Source organism: Ursus americanus, chromosome X (genome assembly GCF_024610735.1).
Source record: "Ursus americanus isolate L20-20 chromosome X, mUrsAme1.1.p, whole genome shotgun sequence".
Classification (NCBI taxonomy): domain Eukaryota; kingdom Metazoa; phylum Chordata; class Mammalia; order Carnivora; family Ursidae; genus Ursus; species Ursus americanus.
Genome location: NC_142164.1, coordinates 119,014,048 through 119,030,927, shown reverse-complemented (window position 1 = coordinate 119,030,927; position 16,880 = coordinate 119,014,048). Strand labels below are relative to the sequence as shown.

Below are 16,880 nucleotides of genomic sequence, written 5' to 3'. Positions count from 1 at the left end.
AACGGTGATATTTTCCAGCAGTGGGATAATCAGCTCCTGGTTTTAATCCCCGGGAATCAAAGCCGGACGAATGAAAGCAACAACAACAAAGTTCAAGTTTTAAAATGCCTCTCACCGAAATAAGAAAGGATCCGTTTCAAGTGCTTTTGCCTTAAGGCATTGTGGGGGAAATCGGGAGAACAGAGGAACCAGAAAGACAGAGCTCTCTCCACAGCTCCAGGCTTGCGATCTTAGGTCAGAATGCAAAGGATAAAGGGCGGGTGACTGTGCAGGCCAGCTGTGTGTCAAAGAATTAATTAATTCTCAGGGACACAGAAAGCGTCTCCATAAAAGCTGGGACCCTATAAACCTCCAGGTTCCTCAGGTGTGCACGGCAACAGACCGTTATCCAAAAATGGGAGGGTCAGAGTGCACTTTGTTGACACAAGATAGAGGGTGATTGCTCGAGGTAAGTCAGCCACTCTTACGCTGACTTTGGCTGCCCCTCTGATACGGACGAATCGTCATAAACATACAGATTTCAGCACATTGAAGACTCTGTCTTTTGTCTGTTCATCTGTTTTCGGGTTTTGTTGTGATTTCACATACAAACGAAATCATATGGTATTTGTCTTTCTCTGTTTGACTTACTTCACTTAGCATAATTCCCTACAAAAAAAAAAAGGCTCCAAGGCAAAGGACTGGTGGTCTCCAGAGGAAACGCAGGGCAGTGGGGGTGGGAATGAACAACACAGATAAAGGGGATTCACAGGGACCGTCTCCCGGTTATAGAAATAAGTCACGGAGATGAAAAGGACCGCACGGGCATAGAGTCGATCATGAAATAACGTGGCATAGGTCACTACACTTTTCACTGGGGGCACTGAGCAATATATGGCATTTCGAATCAATATCGTACACCTGAAAGTAACGGAACATCGTATGTGAATCATACACCAATTAAAAACGAAAAAACAGGTTTCGCCCAGTCACCCCCAGATTGGGGAATCAACGCGTGGCACGCAAAGACAGGACCGGCGCAGACCAGCCCTGTGACTGAACGCCCTGCCTCCCCTCCCTCCCCCCAGCCGAAGACCTCCCCTGGCACGTTCCAGCAGAATCCTTTACCTTGTTCAATTTCTGTAAAGAAAAGTAGGTTTCGAAACTGACATCGTGTGCATTGTTCCACCAGTGCAGAGGATGGTGTGGCAAACTGAGATATATCAGACCCTGAAATTTCAAGCATTTCACCTTTGGTTTGGAAACAGTGTTTTGAAAGTACTGACCGGGGCACCTGGGTGGCTTGGTGGGTGGAGCCCCTGCCTTTGACTCAGGTCATGACCTCAGGCACCTGGGATGGAGCCCGCCTCTGCCTCCTGGGGCTCCCTGCTCTGCCGGGAATGTGCTTCTCCCTCTGCCCCTCCCCTGTGCTCATGCTCCCTCTCAAATAAATAAAAATGTTTAACTAAAATAAAATAATTAAAAGTACTGACCAGCTGTGTGCCATCTGGGATAAATCACGGAAGCTGCGCGAGACTCAGTTTCTTTCCACGTAAATGAAGGAATACAAATGTTTGCTCGGTTTCTTTGAAGTCCTAACAACCTGCGATTCTAAATTATTGCCCAATATTATCATGACCATCCCAACAAACTACGTTGTAGGTGATAAAGGCAATTAAATCGTCGTTGAAGAGGATTTTTGTATTCCCCCAACGGACAGTGGATAAAAACGTATACTTTTCTAGGGGTGCCTGGGTGGCTCCGTTGCTTAAGGGGCTGCCTTTGGCTCAGGTCCTGATCCCAGGGTCCTGGGATTGAGCCCCGCAAAGGGCTCCCTGCTCAGCGGGGAGCCTGCTTCTCCTTCTCCCTCTGCCCCTGCTTGTGCTCGTTCTCTCTCTTTCTGACCCCAAAAAATAAAATGTTAAAAAAAAAAAGCATATACTTTTCTAGAATCATTGCACCCTGCAGTCCATACCGAAATGATAATAATACATAAAATTAAAATAGCCACAAAACTTACATAGTATCTACGTGAACGCTGTTCTTAACTTGAAGAGAGGAGGGCTTGTCCCGTGAAGCAGGCTGCGAAGGCTATCAGAGCAGAGGAGGAGGGAGGAGGAAGGAGGGGAAGCAGCTGCCTTCCATTGTGAGCTGCTCAGGTGAGGATCCCAGGAGGAGGGAGCCCCGGAAGGAGCCGCCTCCCTCCCCCACCACAGCAGCTGCCAACACCATTAGGAACACATGGGGTTTACTGGGTCCTTCCTCAGGGGGGAGGCTGACAACTGGCAAGTGGGAAGAGAAGCAATGACCATGGCGTGGCCACCGACAGGTGTTCCCACACCCGGAAGAGCCAGGGATGCCCGGCTAGGTGACACAAAACGCCCCTGCGCCCCGCGCTCGCTGCAGGAATGCCCTGAGGCCCCAGAGATGCTCTGGATTTGCAGGCTGGGCTGTGGTTTCTCCAAAGGAAAGGGCATATTTGGGGGCGGGGCGGGGGAGGTAAGGTATATAGTTAAAGACAGCATTGCAACCTGCTTCCCCTAATCGTTGCCTCATCCTTAAGTTACGTTTACAAGAGAGAAGAGGTAAACCGAGATCTTGGAAAGATTTAGCAATAGAACTGCAACCATCCAAGTTTGTCAGTGTAACTAATACACTTGAATTTTTACTGATTCTGGTATGGTATTACAGAACGCGGGGTACTTTTGGACTTTTACAAATCTTCAGGGGATGCCTGGGGGAGCTTAGTCGGTGACGTGTCTGTTTTCGACTCAGGTCATGATCCGAGGGTCCTGGGATCGAGTCCCATTCTTGGGCTCCCTGCTCAGAGGGGAGCCTGCTTCTCCGTCTCCCTCTGCCTCTCCCCCAGCTCATGCTCTCTCCCGCCCTCTCTCAAATAAATAAATAAAATATTTTCAAAAATGTTCAGAAACTGCTTGCTTCAGCAGCACATATACAAAAAATCTTCAAAAAGACAGGTTTCCCAATAAAAAGTAAATTATGTATACCTATGTAAATATATATGAATATTTACATAATTTATATAACTTATATAGATACATATAAATTATATATACTAATGTACAGTTATGTATTTACATATGTATGCTGATATTTTATAAATATTTATATATTATTTAATATATAATATATAAATATTATATAAATTATATAAATAAAAATTATATAAATAAAAAATAAAAAAGTATATAAATAGAAAAATTATATAAATATTTATATAAATATATAAAATAAATAAAATATAAAAATAAATATAAAATTAAAATATAAAAATATTTATAAAAAATTTATAAATAAGATATATAAATATATAAAATATCAGTATACATGTGGGTTTTTTATGTATAAAATATGCATGCATGTTATATATATTTTACATGTATGTATAAAACCAACGTAAAATGTTATATATTTATGTGTGAATATATATATAAAATATCAGTATACACTTGGGTTTTATATGTATAAAATATGCATGTATGTTATATACATTTTATATATATAAAAGCAACATAAAATGTTATATATTTGTATATAGGTAGATAAAAAATATCAGTATACACGTGGGTTTTATATGTATAAAATATGCATGCATGTTATATATTTTATATATATAAAACCAACATAAAATATGTTATATATTTATATATATATATAAAATATCAGTACATATCTTAGGCACTCATAGAACTAAACAATTTCTGGGTGCCGGGGTGGCTCAGTTGGTTAAGCATCCGACTTTTTTTTTTTTTTAAAGATTTTTTTTTTTTTTTTTTTTATTCTACAGAGATAGAGACAGCCAGCGAGAGAGGGAACACAAGCAGGGGGAGTGGGAGAGGAAGAAGCAGGCTCATAGCGGAAGAGCCTGATGTGGGGCTCGATCCCATAACGCCGGGATCACGCCCTGAGCCGAAGGCAGACGCTTAACCGCTGTGCCACCCAGGCACCCCTAATCATCCAACTCTTTGATTTCGGTTCAGGTCATTATCTCAGGGTCACAAGATCCAGCCTGCTCATCGGGGAGTGTGCTTCTCCCTCTGCCTCTGCCCCTCACCCCCTCAAATAAATAAATACAGAAAAAAAAACCTAAAACTAAATAATTTCTTGTTAATTTGGATGTGACCGGATTAAACATCCAGAGACATTCTGTTGTGAAACTAATACACATGGTTATTTATGTAATGTAACGTAAATTTGGTACATTATACTATCTCATTCTTGTCATTCACTGAAGAAGATTTTCAATCAATATAATTATCGCGTAAACTGGTGGACGTGATCTGTGAAACGGTCATGGCAGACTGAGTCATCATAAAACACCTTTGCGCAAAGGTTTAAGTGAAGAAATGTGTGAACGCTTTTACCCTCCTAATATGCTTCCATTTGATTTCTACTATGAACCTAGATGGTCCAAAGTCTTTTGTTGAGATGGTGTTTTCCCCATGTTACAAATCATGACTATCTTCCAGTTTTATTCGGTTTTTCTGTGTGGGGGGGTTGTTGTTGTTTTTTTTAAAGATTATATTTATTTATTTGAGACAGAGGGCGAGCGGGGAGGGAGAGGGAGAGAGAATCTCAAGCAGACTCCATGCCGAGTGCAGAGCCCAATGCAGGGCTCGATCTCACGACTCTGGGATCACGACCTGAGCCAAAACCAAACGTCGGATGCTAAACTGAGCCACCCAGGTGCCCCCAGTTTTGTTGTTTTGTGATAAATTTGTTGCATGTTTTTGCATGGTCTACAGTTCACCCACCTAGCACTCCTTTCACATGGCTTATTTTATGCTATGACAAATTCGGGTTTCTCCCACTTTCTGCCCTGCCGTTCTAGAACCCCTAATTTATACAGGGGTCCCCCCATCTGTGCAGGATAGGATTCAGGACCTCCCCATGGATGCCTGAAACGGCGGGTAGTACTAAACCCTGCGTATACCATACGTGCATACCTATGATAAAGTCTCTAATTTATAAATTGGGCCCCATAAGAGAGTAACAGTAACTCATAATCCAACACAAGTATAATCATACATTCTAATAGAAGTGACGGGAATGTGGTTTCTGTCTCAAAACGTCTTCTCGTCCTGTACTCACCCTCCCTGGCGTGATGAGAGGAGACGATACGGTGCCCGCAGGGGGAGGTGAAGGGAGCAATGCAGGGGTTGTGAGCTGGCCAAGGGGGAGGGTACTGAGCTTCTGATGCTAGGTCAGGAGATGCACGTGCGTCCTCACGGCAGGGGACTGTGGTAAGTGACCACAGGTAACTGAAACCCAGGGATGAGGGGAACCACTGTGCTATCGTTCTCTGCACATTTAACTCCTTTTTTAAACATTTTTTTGTTTACTTGAGAGCAAGAGAGCATGAGCAGGGGGGAGAGGGAGGAGGAGAAACAGGCTCTCCGCTGAGCAGGGAGCCCCATGCAGGACTCGATCCCAGGACCCCGGGATCATGACCCAAGTCCAAGGCAGATGTTTTAACCGACTGAGCCACCCAGGTGCCCCCGTGCACTTAACTACTACTTAATTTTGGTGTAACTTGAATTGTCTTCCCGGGTCTACTTCACCATTTTCCTCGGAGAAAACTATTTTCTCCTGTGTCCTGCTGGGGTACGCATTTCGGCTGCTTACCCTGAACTCTCTGCACAAACAGACAAAGTCGAATCCGAAGTAAGATGTTGGCCTTAGGGGGCGTATTTTTTTTGTATTTGCTTTTTTTTTTTTTTTAATTTTCCAAATGTCTGCTTTTCAATGATTCTAATTCTCCGTGGTGTGATCGTAACGATTGCAGTTCTCGCACAAAATGAGCTCGGCACGTGCATGTGGGCTTTACAACATCTATATGCAGTTTGATGGTTTTGCAGAGCAGACATCCAGCCTGCTGGCTTACGGCTGGGGCACAAGTGTCACCACAGTGTCCCCTCACCCTGCTACCCTTCTTTTCCCCAAGGCTCCAGGTCCCCTCCCCATCATGTATGGAACATCTTTACCTATCTGCTCAACTCTAGGACTTTGTCCTGTGAAGGCAGCTAAAATAGAACCGTATTACCCTCTTATCTGAAAACTGTAAAATGAACCTGATCACTAATATTTAAGCTCTATGGCCTTGGTGATTTTGCCTTTAACCATCTGAAAAAGATTTATCAACATTGAATTAGATCATAATTTTCCTTAACACTGAACATAGGACATGAGAGATTAAACACACACACACATACACACACACACACTAGGAGGGAGATTCTGACATCAATGTACTTTGTTCGTAATCCTAAAACTGTGGTTTATGTGATACTTTTCCATCCACCCCACACAATTTTTTTTTAAATTTCTATGAAAGAGGTGCAAAATGGCATTGTCATACGGATTGTCATATGGATAATAAACAACACGGTCTTCTTTATAGCCCTACTTCTTAGCCCTCAACAGATACGGAATAAATAATGAGGGGGAAAGAATACCAAGTTCATTCCTGCAGATTACCCTGGCAATTCAAACACTCTCAAGGAACCTTGGATTCTCTTAGCTCTTCTTTCTGCTCTATCAATAAAATATAATAGAAGGATTCCCAACATAGTTCTGTGATGATAGTTATGTAATTTGGGTAACACGCGTTACAAAGAATCTCAAATTATCTGTCACATCCCTGAATCCATTAGCGTGAGACTCCTCAAGTCCTTGATGTGCCTGTCTTCAGGGTAAAAGAGAAAGGTGTGACAGGGGAGGTTCTCCGAAATTCGTGGAGCTGCGATCTTCCTCAAGACAGAATCTCTGCTTCGGAGCTGTTGCCATCAATTGCTATCACTTTTGCATGATCTTTCAAAGAATCGCCACCAAAAAAAACCTTTTTCTGGGACCATGTCATCTACAAGCAACGTCAGGGCGCCCGTCCGAGTGACGTGGTCTGTTTTCACGGCTGGTGCGTGAAGCTAAACGATCTCACGTGGCGGAAAAAAAGAGCTTCTGCAATGAGTATGAGATGATTATCTGTGATTTTTCAATCTCTGAGATTCGGGGACGTTAGGATTCAAGGTGCTGCTCACGCCTTGGGGGTGCTGACAGCTAACTGCTGCCTGCCGATTCTTGTAAGGACCATAAGGAAATGGGTGGGACCGACGAGAACATTTCCACCACGAAGGTTCACGTGACCACCCCAGCAACAATGTCTTAGGTACGCGCCCTTCGTGGTGGAGTCAAACTCATCTCCTTTATGCCTGTATTTGTTCGCATGATTTGCCGAAATGATAATCAGTGCTTTACAAATAAGGGTTTGGCAGTTTTTAAAAGGAGACCCAGCCGCACGCTTATGGCATGTGAAGAATTCTTTCAGATGCTCATGGAAACTCTTTGCCGTTACGATGTGCTACCGTTTCCTGACGATTCGGTCCCTGCATCTTACCTAGTCCAGTTTATGATTCCTTCAACCCCTTAAGGACCAGTGAGATCTCATCACTTCCCGAAACAGAAGAAAGCTAGGAAGCAAGGGGGGCAGAGACAGAAGGGGAGAACCGGTAATGCACACCACAAAACGGGACGGGGTGATACATTCACGAACCAAAGAGCTTAAACACGTTCTTACGAGCATTCACACCCAGGGGTTTTTGAGAGTTTTGGCATATTCCAGATTCATCTCTTTACTACCAGCACTCAACCTACGCCCCAGCCTGTAACTGGCATATAGGACGTGTTCAATCAAACAGCTCAAGAAAAGAAGGGAAGAGCAAAGTTAGTTTCCAGAAAAACACAAAAGCACCTTGGTCACGCAATTTCTTTCCTGCCAGGGTTCCCTAGGGAGCTCCATTTGAGTCTACCATATTGGTTTTTCAGGGAAAGCATGGCCACCGAGAGACCAAGTCAACAGAGCCATCGCACGGTGGGCAGAGGGATGCACTGATGGAGTGCCGTGGCCACCACCGCCCCCGTGCTTATGCCCATCATTGAGTTGCCATGGCCTTTTTTCCTGCTGTCCTCCACATACCCGCAGATAGTCTTGGTCTTTTTTGTAAGGTATGCTTTTTCTTTTCTTTTTCTTTTTTTTTTTTTTGGAGTATAGTTGACACACAATTACTTTCAGGCATTCAGTGTCTTTTCAGAGAGGAGCAGAAGTTGTCTATCTATCCAGGCAGGAAAGATACATGGCTAGCCACATAGTCCCACTGACAGAAGAGGTCCCAAATGGTTCACAAAAGCACATGGACTATCAATTAATTACATTTCTGTGAGTGCCGTACTATGCTTGCCACTACACGTGGGGTAATAGATCTTCAGATTCTAGTTTCTGTGGACCATTAAATGCCAATACTGTGGACCAGCCTGGAAATCTACTCGCCATATGCAATACTTTCTTCTGGAAAATGCAGGAGTGTCTATCTACCTATATGTACAAATGTACTACCCATGTATGGTAATTTTTGATATAGGAATTCAATTTGTAGGCTATATATTTACATAAACTATAAAACACAATTGCGTATCTATTTATATCTAAATGCATTCATCGTTCGTCCAGATTTCTAAAAGCTAAAAAAAAGATATATAAAAGCTTTCCAATGAATTGTGAAATATTCCAAGTTTCGATGATGAGGTTTTCTTCATCCATTACATGAATTGTATGGAAATACAATTATATAAATGGATAACTTATAAGTACAGTTATGACTGTATATATATGCAATCCTATATACTAGTAATTGTATACATATTTCAGTGAAATTTGGCTAGTTAAATGATGCAAGGTTTCTAGATATGATTTGTCAATAGCATTACTTGATGCAAGAAACAGCTCATAGTTGGGGTGCCTGGCTGCTCAGTCAGTGAAGCATCCGCATTCAGCTCAGATCATGACCTCAGGGTTCTGGGATTGAGCCCCACGTCGGGCTCCCTGCTCAGCAGGGAGTCTGCCTCTCCCTCTCCCTCTGCCTCTCCCCTAGGTCATGCTCTCTCTCACTCTCTCTCTCAAATAAATGAATAAAATCTTTAAAAAAACCACACAGTTCACAGTTATGTTGCAGTCGTAAGTGTCCTGAGGCCACTTGTGCCTACACGTCAGCATATCGATGTGCTGGGGACCTAAGGGGACCTAAGCGTGTCTGCAGTCTTGCAATGTGGAATCCGACTTCTAAAGACCCGGTGCAGGGTGGTGGAGTGCCGAGCCGGGAGAGCCAAGCGTCCTGCATGCGTTCACCTGTGCTGTGGCTGTCTGCTGGGATTTCTCCGGGCTTTGCCGGTAGGCGCCGCATGAATGAACAGTGTGGAATGCAAAGGCAGGGGAGCTCTGCGGGAAGGGAGGGACCCAGGACCCTAAAGAGACTATTGTGAGCCTCTGGGTGTTTATTAAAGTAGACACGGGCTTTCTCTTCCGTGCTGAGACAATGCCACAACGTTTCAAGGGCCACAGCCCCCGTGGCACCAAAGGAAAAAAGTCGTGGGTGTCCTACAAGGCAGATAAAAGGGGGATGGGCTTAGCCTTTCCACACGGGGGCCCAGTTTGGTCCTTGGAGAAATCATGCATTTCTCCATCCCAGCATGCAAGAAGCTACGAGATCGAGGTCCGTGAAGGAGTGGTATCTCAGCGCACGGATCATAAAGACGACTTAGCCATTAATGTGGGTGACTGATAGCTTGTTAGAAAACAGGACTCCAACGACAAGACAAAACTTCATGGAAACATGGATGCTTGCCCCTAAGTACGTAACGCTGCATTTATTCCGGCCCCACGATGAGTGAACACCCCCACCCGCAAACGAGGAGTACTCACAAGTGCTTTGTAGGTCACGCACATGACAAATATTTCAATGACTTACGAATGGTAAATGATGAAGAGAAGGCACGGAAAATGGGGAAAACGGGGCAAAATCACATCTTTCCTTCTAGTATATTTTGTGTGGATGCAACGTGTTGCCCTGGCTGAAGAAAATTTTTTTTTATGCAAGATAGAGCTCTTGGCGGGGTGCCTCGGTGGCTCAGTCGGTGAAGCGTCTGCCTTTGGCTCAGGTGATGATCCCAGGGTTGTGGGATCGAGTCCCGCACCGGGCTCCCTGCTCAGTGGGGAGTCTGCTTCTCCCTCTCCCTCTGCCTCTGGGTGCTCTCTCTCTCAAATAAATAAATAAATCTTAAAAAAAAAAAAGAAAAAAGAAATAACTCTTGGTTTTATGCTTGTGCATGTGGCATCTGCGTGTGTATAAACACACACGTTTCAACTATTACCACATGCCTTTAGAGCGCAAGGGCACATCTGACTGACTTGGAAAAGCAGGTCACGATGAAGCATTTGTTTAAAAAATGTGTTTATTTTTATATTTTGCCCCCTAGTGCATTCACAGCTATCCCGAAACAAGAAGCATTTGCAAACACTGAAGGCACGTGATCTCGGGGGGTTCTGGTCTCCACACCCCACCCCGTCGTTTCTCAGAGCAACAACCGTCCAACCGTGCAGACCATCCAAGTAACGCAACACACCTCCCTGTCCCAGCTCTGAACCAAGCCTTGGGGATGCTGAAACACGAAACAAGGAAAATGACACCGAGAGCAAGTCCCAGGAGAGCGACGGGAACAGAGCACGAGACCTTGGCCACACTTTGCGAAAATGAGCATCGGCCTACGGTGTTGTTTCCAATCAGTGCTGCTCAGGGTCATTAACCCTGGTTCCTTTTTAAAGGACCCAAAACCTGACCAAGAAATGCAACTTCAAACGAAACAAGTCGTTTTTTTTTATTGTCCGCAGAGAGCAGGCAAAGTTCACCCTTTAAAGAAGTACACTTTGCAAAATATGCATCCTTTGCGCCTCCTGGGGGGGAAAAAAGCACAACCAACCAGACACAAAAAAAGGAAATGGAGCCTAGAGGAGGAGCTGACTGATGCCTGCATGTATGTAACAGTCAAATTCCAAGACTCATGGACTGGAAAGGTGGTTGTCAGGGGTTGGGTAAAGAGAGAAATGGGCATCAGGACTCCATGGGCATAACCTTTCAGCTAATCCAGATGAGTAAATTCTAGAGATGGGCACAACCCTGTATCAAGCCGTAGCCATACTGTGTTGTGCGTGGAAAAGTTTGCTAAGAGGGCAGATCTCAGCTTCCATGTTATTACCCCAATAAAATAAAATTTAAAAATGCACCTGGAATGATAACTTCAAGATCCATGGTCTCATCATCCCATGAGGAATTAGCCTCTTGAGACCAGAACGCTCAGCAACGTTAACAGGCAGAACCAAGAAGGTCCCATTGTAATCCCAAAATAGCACTCAGTTACTGGAGCAAATCCCTATTTATAGAACATACATTTTAAATAAAGCCACCCAAACAAAAGTCTGGATTCTTTCCACACATTTCCAAACAGCTGTGAAAGCACATGCCATTTCATTAACACTACCCTGAATAAAGACCTGTCTCCTGGAGATTTATTCCAATGAGGTTTCAGGCTTTCTGCTTCCTCGTTTCCTCCCTAAATTATACAAAGATTACTCTTTTTCCTCCCTGGCATCAGTTCAATAGAACCTCATTTTACTGCATAGTTTATGTTCCTTGGGGTTTGGTTTGTTTTTTTTCAGGTACCACTTCTGGGAGGGAGGGAGGGGGTTTGGGTGAGATGACAGGATCATTCTGGAAACTGGGCAATTTGCGCAGGCAGGTAGAGCTCAGGTACGCACACACCTGCAACAGGTGACCTCAACACTCAACGTCTGGAGTTGGAAGGGAAAGCTAGCTGGACTGATGAGGCCCTGCTACCAACCTTCCCCTGCTGTGATTTTATGAGCCTTTTATTCATCTTTGTTCAGCTATAACCGCGGCAGAGAGAAAAGCTGCACATACATGTTTGTGGAAAGGCCATCAACAGCAAAATGGCAAACTTCTAGGCGGCCCCACTTAATTTCTACCCCCTGCTCATTTCTGCTCCTCTGTCCTCCCCAAGAAAAAGGAGGGTTTCCCATCCTGCCATTCACGAAGCAAAGAACAGTGGAGGCTTTGAAAGGCCCCATGTAGGTTGTTTAGAGAAAAATGACAAAACTGGAAAATATTCATGGAGCGAATGGCCCATGAATGAGCGCACAAGAGACGACCTAATTGCCTACAGAGATTTGGCCTTCACCTCGGAGAGTCTCACTTTCTCCCCCTGACCAGGCGAACGCTGTCTATGAGATGGGAAACTGGTAGCTGACAAGTTTAAGAAATCAGCTGTTAGGACACAGAAGGCACAGTCTGTCTTCACATCATTATTATTATTATTTAACATAATTAAGTAGAACATGAGGTCTCTCTTCAAAGGATACACTATCCAGAAAAAAAAAAAATTGAGTAACTGATTTAAACTAACCCTTGAGCCTATTTTTCTCATTTGGGAATATAACATGTATTGTTAAGGCAGAAAACATTATAGAAAGAACACAGACCGGTTTATATACCAAAAAAAAAAAAAAAGTGTTCCTTCCCTTGAAATCAGCATAATTGAAATCAGCTCTCCCCCTGTTCGGAATTTAAGTATATTTTAACCAGAGGAGCCTATCTGCAGAGTGAGGGTTTATCAACTTAAGATATGTTTATCTTGAAACTTCATTTGAATAAAAGAAATCCCATCAACAAGTTGCATTACTGACCAGCCTCACCCACAGACTCAATGTTGAAAATATGCAGCGCCAATTAAAATGAGAGAATCTTAAACAGAGGCCGGATCCCACGCACTTGAATGTTTACTTTTGTGAAAACCATCTCCAAGCTTTTTTTTTTTTTTTTTTTTTTGTGGTCTGGGTTATAAGAGCGACTATATTCTAAAGAGTTCTGAAAAAGACCCTTGCACATTCTGAAAGCAACGTAACACGCTTAGTCAGTAAGCACGCTTTCTTTGTGCAAAAGACCAGAAGCTTTCCACAAATTACTACAAAGAAAACCAAATGAAAAGGCCAAGTTCAGAAATAAAGAGAAACCCCCCCCCCCCGTATACTTATCATTAGTCTACACATTCCACGCCAAAAAAAAAAAAAAAAGAACTTTCGACAATCCTCAAGTTCATTCACTTGCAAATTTAGTAACAGCTTTGTACCTGTCCTATGCCCCTCCTGTGGCAATCAGTTATGTATCGAATATCTTTTCTATTCTTACATTTGGGTAAAAATTAGCTGGACGGCTGGATTTAAGGCCAAACGTACATTCAGCATTATTTGTTTAAGGGAAAAAAAAATACAAAGGAAAGCAACAATTCCTTTACCCAAGAAAAATATGTCAAAACACCTTAAAGACAGCATCAAAGCACAGCTATTATTATGAAAATACAATTATCATTCAATTCCTGCTCCAAACCATTCTGGTTTCCCAAAGAACAATCCTCTCCTTTGAATTCAGTTATTTAAAACTGATGAAGTAATTTTCCACTTGCTACAACTGGTCCTGATCATTTTCTTACACGTCAAGGATGATACTCTTGAAAACTGCCCTATCTACAAATTTTTGCCTTGCATATAAGCCCTTTATATATACAATATATATATATTGCATTTCCTTGGATAACACAATTCTCGAAGTCTAATCTGAAAAAAACATATACTGTTGCAGAGCTATCCGTGAAATTCTTAAGTTTTCAACATGGGGACAAATACAAATACAAAAATCCAGATTTTTTTTTTTTTTTTTTTTTTTTTTTGGTGGAAATAAGGGATGGATGAAACTATGTGCCATTAACCGTCTCTCTTGTGCTCCATCCACACAGGCAAATCTATCCCGAGATTTTCACGATTGCTGTCAACCTCTTTCCACAGACAACTCAAGGCACGAAATACTTCTCCACTCTCCGCCCCACCTCCCCACCGCCCCCACAAAAGTGCAGATTTCTGTGCCCGGTGCTCGTTTCCCTGCGCTCTGCCACCCTCTAGGAAACCGGTAAGCATCTCCCTTCCAGCCATGGAGCTCTCTGTTCGCGGCTGATGTTGCTTTGTTCTGATGGAAAGTCACATCTTTCTCTCTGCTGGTCATTTCATTTCTGGCTGAAGAAGGTACCTACCAACGACGCTCTTCTGCTGGGCCCTTGCGTGTTGCCTGCGGAACGCCCACACAGCCTGGAAATTCTGCATCAGGATAACTAGGTCTCCCTAAACTTTTTCTTGCCTTTTCCTCTTTTTTTCCCCTTTTTGTCCTTTTTTTCTTTTCCCCCCCCCCCCCCCCCCGATTCTCTGCGTCCCTCAAATCATGCTAAGTGCTGACTCTGGGCAGGGACCTCGCTCGCCCCACCTCTCCCTAGAAGACGGTTAATGCAACGCGCCCTTGATGTGGAAGAAGCCCTGCCAGCGGTAGATCCCTTCAAAAAGCATAGGATATGAGTACATAAAACCGATCCCCCCCAACTGACCAAATAGGAGGAAAAAAAAAAATCAAATGAAAAGAAGAATCCATACTACCACCTTGTGGATTCTGCTCGCAAGAACAGCACCTGCTAGGTTCAATAACCCCCCACCCAGCAGCCCTCACCCCAAATTTCTTAAGTTGGGTCCAAAACACAGATTGGGATTCGCGGTGCTCGCTCGCCCCAGACTCGCCGGCGCGCTCGGGTGAATGCATTCCGCGCTCGCCCGGCGCCTGGCCCGAGCTGCAGCCGGGACACAGCGCGGGGGCTGGCCCCCCAGCCACCCCCGGAGCCCCCCGCCAACGCTGCGTCCTGCGCCCCTTCCCCCGCCTGCCCCGAAAGAGCAGCCCCGTGGCTCCGAAAATAAATAGAGGCCCACACCTGCCGGTCGGTTCAGGAGAAGGAGTCGGAGAAAAGACAACCCGCAGCCAAAAAATAAAAAAAAAAATGAAAGGGAGCAAGCCGCCGGGCCAGGGGCGGGAGGGATGCAGAGGACGTCCTCCCCGCGCCCCTCGGCCTCCGAGCGGGACGCGCGCTCCCAGGTGGTCCCGCGGGCCCGGGGGTGAGGGGTTTCCGAGCGCCCCCGCCCCCGCCCCGGGAAGAAAGGGCGCTGTGTCTGCCGGCCAGCAGGCGCCGGAATGGTGCTCCGGGCCCAGGGCTGCGCGCTGCACGGGGCCCCGATCCGGGCGCGCAGACCCCGGCGCCGGCCCGGGAGACCCGCGCCAGGACTCCGAGCCTGCGCGCCGTCCCCGAGCCGAGGGAGCCGGGGCAGGGTGGGGGGCGCGGGCAGGGAGACGGGGGGCGTCCGGCAGGCAGACAGGCGAGTGCGCCCGGGGAGGCGGCGGGCGTCCGGGAGAGCGGGCGGGGGAGGGGACAGCCGAGGGGTCGGCCGCGCAGGCGGGGAGCTCGGCCCCTGCGCCCACTACCGCCAGCCCCCTATGACCTCGCAGGGTCTGCAGCCGAGCAACACTCCCCCCCACCCTGCACCCCCGCCCGCATGTCCGCAGGTCCGGCCACGCGGGTGCGGGCGCAGGCTAAGGGGCGCCGCCGCGGCCTGGGGGAGGGGGCGGGACTCAAGTTCAAGGGCTGGCTGCGGGGTCTCACAGCCCCTCGCCCACTCCCCATTGTGCCCCCGCCTCCGACTGGGGCAGCCGGGGGCCGGATCTTGGCGATCAGCTCTGCCCACTGGAGTGGGAGGGGGGCCAGGCCGAGCCGCGCGGGATTGGGGGTGGGGGTGGGAGAAATCGGCCGCGAAAGCGGGGGGGTGGGGGGGCAGGAGGGAATTTGCAGCGCGGGACGGCGGAGAGCTTTGGGATGGGGGTTTCTGCTAGGTTGCCTGAGGCCATAGGGGTGGTCCACATACCGGAATCGAGTTCCCAGACCCCCCCCCCCCACCACCACAGACCAGGGTACCGGCCGGCCGTGCGTCCCGCGGGCTCTGCTCCCGGAAACCGGGTTCTCTATGGGCAGCGACTTGGGGTCTGCATCCCCCTGAGACCTGGGCTGGGGCGCCCGGCGCCTGTCCCCGCAGCTACCAACTTTTGTGGTCCTGCAGACAAGCCGGCAGCGAGGGGATGGTGCTCGGCAGCCAGCTGCGTGTCCCCCGGAAAGGTCCAGGCCAGACCCAAAGGCTCCCGAAGCAGCAAAACACCACCCCCCCCTTTCCGCCGCTTGCCTCCCCCCTACCCGCCGCTTGCCTCCCCCCTACCCACACGCACGGGAAAAGAGGGGCATGGAGCCCGCTCCCCAGCTTTGCAGAAACAGCTCGAAGCTACCGTCATTTGGTCTCCACCCGGGGTCTCCGGCGCGCCCGGGTCGCTCCCCAGCAAAGCCCAGCCAGGTCCTAATCAATCACGTGCGTTATTTCGTGCATCACATCAGCCGTCATCTACGAGGCCGGCAGAGGATGGAGGAAAAAAAAAATCGCTTAATGCAACCCCAGCCAAGCCTGTTTTCCTTTTTTCTCTCTGGTTAACCCAAAAAAAGCACCCCAGGAGGTGGTAGCTGACAGTTTCCTTAAAGAAGAAGGAGGGGGAAAAAAAAAAAAAAGAAAAGAAAAAAGAAAAAAAAAAAAGCCAAAAAGCCCGTGGTTGCTCACAGTCTCCAGAAGTAGTCAGGTCTTCATCTCCAGTCCCGGTTTGCAGAGAACTGGCGCTTTGCTCCTGGTCTCTCTGTACTGCAGATAAAATTTTTTCCTCCTCTCCCCGCCACACTCTTCTGTTTATTTGTATGTTAAGACAGTGCTACTTTGTAAACACATCACACACGGCCCCAGAGCCGTTCAAATAGCTGATTGCAGCAAAATGCTTCCAAACCACGGTGGTCCCGATTTTTTTTTTAAGTCAAAAGGGGAAAAAAATGAAATGTTTCTGTGGAGCTGTGCATGAAACCACACATATATGTCCACACTCCCACCCACACCTAAGAAATGGAGCGGCAGATGGGAGAAAGTCTTGTCCGAATTTCCAAAATAAAATGAAAGAAAAATGCCAGATGAAGTGAAGCTTGGGCGCCTTTGGGGAGGGTTTTGCTGGGGAGCACACACAAGTCCAAACGTC

At 46.5% G+C, this 16,880-nt stretch overlaps 1 protein-coding gene across 3 annotated transcripts in view; it reads right to left on the bottom strand.

Moving 5' to 3' along the window:
• The window catches only part of NLGN4X (neuroligin 4 X-linked), a 299,671-nt gene that overhangs the window by 282,305 nt on the left and 486 nt on the right, over positions 1-16,880 (bottom strand). The window contains exon 1 of one of the 3 annotated variants that reach the window (XM_087860185.1): positions 16,041-16,154. The exons of the other annotated variants lie outside the window; for them this stretch is intronic. The gene's annotated coding sequence lies outside the window, so the exon portion shown is untranslated. Of the gene's footprint in view, positions 1-16,040; positions 16,155-16,880 lie in introns of those variants that run through there. 3 annotated transcript variants of the gene reach the window in all.